This window comes from Silurus meridionalis, chromosome 16 (genome assembly GCF_014805685.1).
Source record: "Silurus meridionalis isolate SWU-2019-XX chromosome 16, ASM1480568v1, whole genome shotgun sequence".
Taxonomy (NCBI): Eukaryota; Metazoa; Chordata; class Actinopteri; order Siluriformes; family Siluridae; genus Silurus; species Silurus meridionalis.
Window position 1 is genome coordinate 6,530,842 of NC_060899.1, and position 5,448 is coordinate 6,536,289.

The 5,448-nt window shown below is 38.5% G+C and overlaps 1 protein-coding gene across 1 annotated transcript in view; it reads left to right on the plus strand.

Moving 5' to 3' along the window:
* Positions 1 to 779: 779 nt before the first annotated feature.
* sulf2b (sulfatase 2b) overlaps positions 780 to 5,448 on the plus strand; it is a 124,237-nt gene continuing 119,568 nt past the window's right edge. The window contains exon 1 of the mRNA XM_046869328.1: positions 780 to 1,309. The gene's annotated coding sequence lies outside the window, so the exon portion shown is untranslated. The remainder of the gene's footprint in view (positions 1,310 to 5,448) is intronic.

Sequence of the window (5,448 nt, forward strand, 5' to 3'; positions counted from 1 at the left end):
TAGCTCTGTTAATGGCTAAATATTAATGGACCTCACTGTATTTAGTTGAAAGCACCCTGCTTACACAGTCTAAAACATTCTGTTACCCTGCTAATTAATATAGGAACAAAAAAAAAAGAAAACAGTATACTGTACAGTCCATAATTATATGGAAAAGCCCCATGAACCTACACACATTGGCAGATTTAATGTACGTGTGGCAGCTGGTGGGAACCCATGGTGCCTTTACACAGTGAGGGAGGGGACAGGGTACATTGGAGCCCATACACACACACACACACACACACACAGATGGACAGAGCAGACATAAAAATATGGGACATCTGCACATGAGAAGGGAAATGTTAATGCAAATACTGCATAAATGTACATTTCTATATCTATGGGTTAAAAGTGTAGGAGTCACAATATTAATGTGACTGTAAGTGATTTAATGGTTTGTGTTATTTTTATTGGTTGTGAGTGTGTAAAGGTTATGCTGAAACTGGCTGTGATCACTTGAATATCTATCTATTCAGCAGAAGGGTATAAATAAAATCAACAATTTTTCTCTCATGAACTCTCTTTTTCCCTCCTTCTTTCTCTTACTCTCTCTAACTTCCTCTGCCTCTCTCTGTGTCTCTCTTTAGAGGCAGACTCCGCCTGTGGTGCTCTAAGAGTGTGTTGTGTGTTCAGATTGGGCACTGGCAGTAAGTCCCCCCCACAGACACACACACACAAACACACACACACCCGCTCTTTGCCACTGCCTCTCCAGCACAGTGCGAGTGTATAAGAAAGGCAAAGAGGGAGGCATGTTTCAACAGATGGCTCTTGGTGCCCCAGTTTGGTCAGCGTTATTGCTCTACCACACTTAAACCTGTCCTGTCTGGGAGAAAGCAAGATAACAAGAGAGAGAAAATAGACAGAGAAGGAGGGAGTGCAGTTTTGCTTGGTAAACTGAAACTGCTTAGACAAGAACTTCTGCTTTTTAGTTTCCTGTGTATCAAAACTTTGTTTTTCTCCTCCCTGTCTCCCATTCACTGTGTTTATGACAGGCGACTTTTACAGAGTTTTGTTCAGATTTAAGTGGGAGTGCACCAAAGGAGATAGACAGTGGGAGGGAGAAAGAGAGAGAGAGAGAGAGAGAGAGAGAGAGAGAGAGAGAGAGAGAGAGAGAGAGAAAGGGGATACAGAAGAAAAGTGGTGGTGTGACTGTTCAGTGTTGCTTCCTCAGCTTTGGGGGTTCCTCTGCAAGATATAAGGGACAAAAAGCACCACCTGCTCCCTCTCCAGCAGTTTCCATTGGACCTGCAGTCTGATGCGTGAGGTAGGCTCATGTGACATGCCCTACTTTCCCCCATCTCCTCTCTCTCTCTCTCTCTCTCTCTCTCTCTCTCTCTCTCTCTCTTCTTGCTTATACACACACACACACACACACACACACACACACTTTCTGTGTTTTTTTTTCTGCATCTATCTCCTGCACATGCACTCTCTCTTCACAGAGCTCAACACTAACTGTTAACACAGCACACTTTTTCAAACGCTCAGCTCTCATAGGCTCCGCTCTATTTCTTTCCCTGTCTTTTTTGTGTTCAAAATGAAATTACTTCTTATGTTCACAGCTATCAGCATTGTTGCATTCAAATGTATACACCTACCAATCCAGAAAATATGTAATGGTACAGTTGTACATGTGTGCTGTCTGGTTCTAATATGATTGATGTGGCCTCGAAAATCCATCAGATTTTAAAAATATGGTAAAGAGAAATGGCAAACCAAATTGACTCAATTCTATTTTTGAGCGATAACGTCATTTGTACATTGTTCTTTAAGAAGCAGTAAATATTTTGCACCAAAATGACCTGTAAATCTATTTATTTACTTTGTTAGACCCTGGTCATGGAAAAATCCTCAACTCTTTTGCACCATCACATTGTTATCAGAACAAAAAAAGCACTTACAAAATGCACATATTACAGCAGACAAAACTTAACAAAATTGGACAAAAGGAGACAAACTAAACAGAGCTCATTAAATTAATTAGTTATTAGAATTGATGTAAGAATGCATGCGTATAATTACGTCAGCAGATCAGACAAGGGAGTAATGTGGATTATTCTGATCATCAAAGTCATGCATTTTGGTGTCTCAGTGGAAGATTGGATTCTTTAAATGTTGTGTTCTGCCCTTGTATTGGATAGCCAGATTTAAAAATGCTAGACCTGGGTGTGACACAAAAACTTCTTATTCATATTTCATATAGGTTAAAATGCCAAAAGTATTATCATATAAAAGGTATTTCCAGTATGATTTACACAAATAGACTGATGCAGTAGATAGATGGAAGTGTGTGAGTATCTGTGTGTGTGTTGAGTGGCATATTTACTTTGGGAAGCTGATAGTGTTTTGCTTGCAATGATCTAGCTAATGTTTACATTTAATTACTAATTTCCCATGGATCAGCAGTTTGGGTTACCTGATGTTTCATTTGCCAGGGAGTTACCTCAGCATGAAGATGCTTTAATATCTTCTATAGACAAAAAACAAAACACACGCTCCTTTGAGCCAGCTCAAACAATCTCAGGTTATAATCAGCTTTATTTTGCAGTTTTCAGTTGTGAGATGTGGGTGGAACATTGACTATTTAAATCATACTTGGTGAAACACTGCATAAGCATAAACCTTGGTGCTTGGTCATCAAAATAAGTGAGTATACAGTACACAATTTAGACTACAGTGTTGTTACCTGATGGCATTTGAGAGGCTTTTGAGAGTATAGCTTATGAAAAACACAAATTGGTAGGCACACAAAAAATATTTGTCCAGCATTCATTTGTCCAATAACAGTCTGGCATTCAAGAGCATAGAAACATCTTTAAAAGTTGTTTCAAGATGAGTTGCAGTACAAATGCTAGGTCCATATATAATTACTAAATATAGTGTGTCGACCCAGAATATGTGGAAATATGTGCAATCATTTAGAGAAATTGGTTGGTTTCTCATATTTGTCTTTGGTTAAAACATTTCCAGAGCAATGATTTATGGATAATAACCATCATTGCTGTCTTTCTCTCTGTTTGTCTTTCTATTGCTACTGCTCAAAATTACAATTACCACTTATACCAAGTAACTTTTATGCTAATCTTGACTGCCTTGGTATTCTGTCAGATGCTGTGGAGCATGATGACCTGACCCACACACATACGTGTACATTAATTCATAGCATACTTTTTTTCTGTAGCCCAGGGTTGTACTAGTCATTATCATGGCCTGACTGAGTGACGGCTATTGCTTTCCTTGCAGATGACATATGAAATGAAAGGATTATTATTGTAATTTCCAAAAGAACAAAAATCACCATCTTTTGTTGAACAAAGCAGCAGTCCCAGGGATGCCAAACCTGCTTTTTACTAATGTGCGTGTGAGTATGAATGGAATAAGTGGATAATTTCAGCTGTATTCAGAATGGATTAGTGTGTCTGGGTTGCTAGGTGAGTCTGTGCTCTGTGTGTTTTTTTCATTGAATCTCTATTACTGAGCTGCGCTTTTGTGAACTGCCTGTTATAGCCCCTGGGTCAAAGGCTAGAGTGTTTCAACAGGAAATCTTTAACACTTTTTTTTTTATGTAATCTGACGTGTGACAGTTTGTGTGTGTGTGTGTGTGTGTGTGTGTGTGTGTGTGTGTGTGTGTGTGTGTGTGTGTGTATAAGACAGATATCATAAATGTGCGTGTGTGTGCGTGAGAGAATAAGAACCCTGGAATGTAATTCGTGACTAAGGATATTCATGACAGCATACAACTTGTCTACATTCTAGCTTTAAGGTTATGGTTCAGTGAGGGAGAGAATGGATTTAAATAGAAAAGAATAAATAGAATACAATAAACGGATTTTCTCTTAAGTGCATGTGTATGTGTGTTTTGTGTGTGTGCGTGTGTGTGCGCCATGTTTTAACCTTTTATGGGAAAAGAGTAAAAGGGAAAGTGTGGATACCTTTATGGGGAAAAGGGTAGGTGTGGATATAAGTGTAGAATTAATCTTCAATATTATTTTGGTGTAGACAGTACAAGTGTCCCACACAGATATAAATGTGTTTGTATGTGTAAATATATGTGTGATTCTCTGTGTGTGTGTGTGTGTGTGTGTGTGTGTGTGTGTGTGTGTGTGTGTGTGTGTGTGGTCTGACTGGGGGATTTGGTCTCAGCCTTATAAGTAAATTTATATCCTAGGGCCCCCTATTCCCATCACTCCTCCTGACTTCGTTCTCTAAGTTCTGCCTGTACTTGATTCCTCTGAACATCAATCCATCCTGTTAGGAAGCTGTGCAAACTGTGACCTAAGTGACCTTTCAAGAGCTATATAACAACACAGCTGCTGTAAGTCAAACGCTGTATTCAAACTACACTGTAAAACAGAATAACCTATGGATTTGGGTGTAATATAATAATATAACAGAAATTAATAGAAAATTAACAAAATCTTGGCTTCTTTTTATGGCCTCTGTATGGTGTCTATATTTTATCTCTAAACTAACAGGTTTAGACCAGCAGAACATTTCTAAACATCTGTTTAAAGAATGTTAAATTGGTGTTAAATAGGTGTTCAAGGTTGTTGTTTTTGGGGTTTTTGCATACACAATGTTCTAATAACATTAAATACATAAATCAGTATCAAAGTGTATGTTTTTATTGCAGACTCAGGGTCACCTGGGTAGAAAGAATCGGCTTGATCTGGGATTTCTACTTCAGAAAATAGAGTGAAAGCTTCCTGGATTTCAAGGCTAGAGACTGTTTTCTTTAGTTTTGTTAGATGCAGACAAAGTCTTAAGTAAAGGGAAAAAGGCCTGCTTTGCTTGCACTTGTGCTTGCTGTGAACAGAACAGCAGGGAGCTCAGTCTTCTGATTCAGGTTCACTTCACCAGTCTAATAGTGTGTTTGCTAATCAGCAGGAGTTTGTGTCTGCATGTTTGTCGCAAGGGCTCGTGTCGAGTTTTGTCACTTTATCATCGTTATCATCACGTTATTAGATTGTGTGGGTTAACTGACATATGCTATCAGAAAACCCACAGAAAAAGAGTTAATTGACTATTGCAAAAAAAGTTTCACACGTATTAAGGACTTGCATAAGTGAAATATGAGTAAAGTGCCATTATTATGATACACATTTCCATTTTATTTAATACACACCTAAAGAATGCTATTTTTTCCCCTCACTAATTGTACAAAGACATGACTGAAAAATAATGAAAAAAGATTCCACAGACATGCACACTGCAGACAGACATGTTTCCACACACTTTACGGCACACAGACACTTTCTGAATAGATTCAGCGGGGGATGTTGTGTTTGTACTGTGTTTGGTGCGTCATCCACGGCACACTCATTATAATCATATTTTGCATTTTGTTACAAGAGACTTGCCAATATTCCTACGAAAATTAGACCTACCAATAACTGAAGTGGG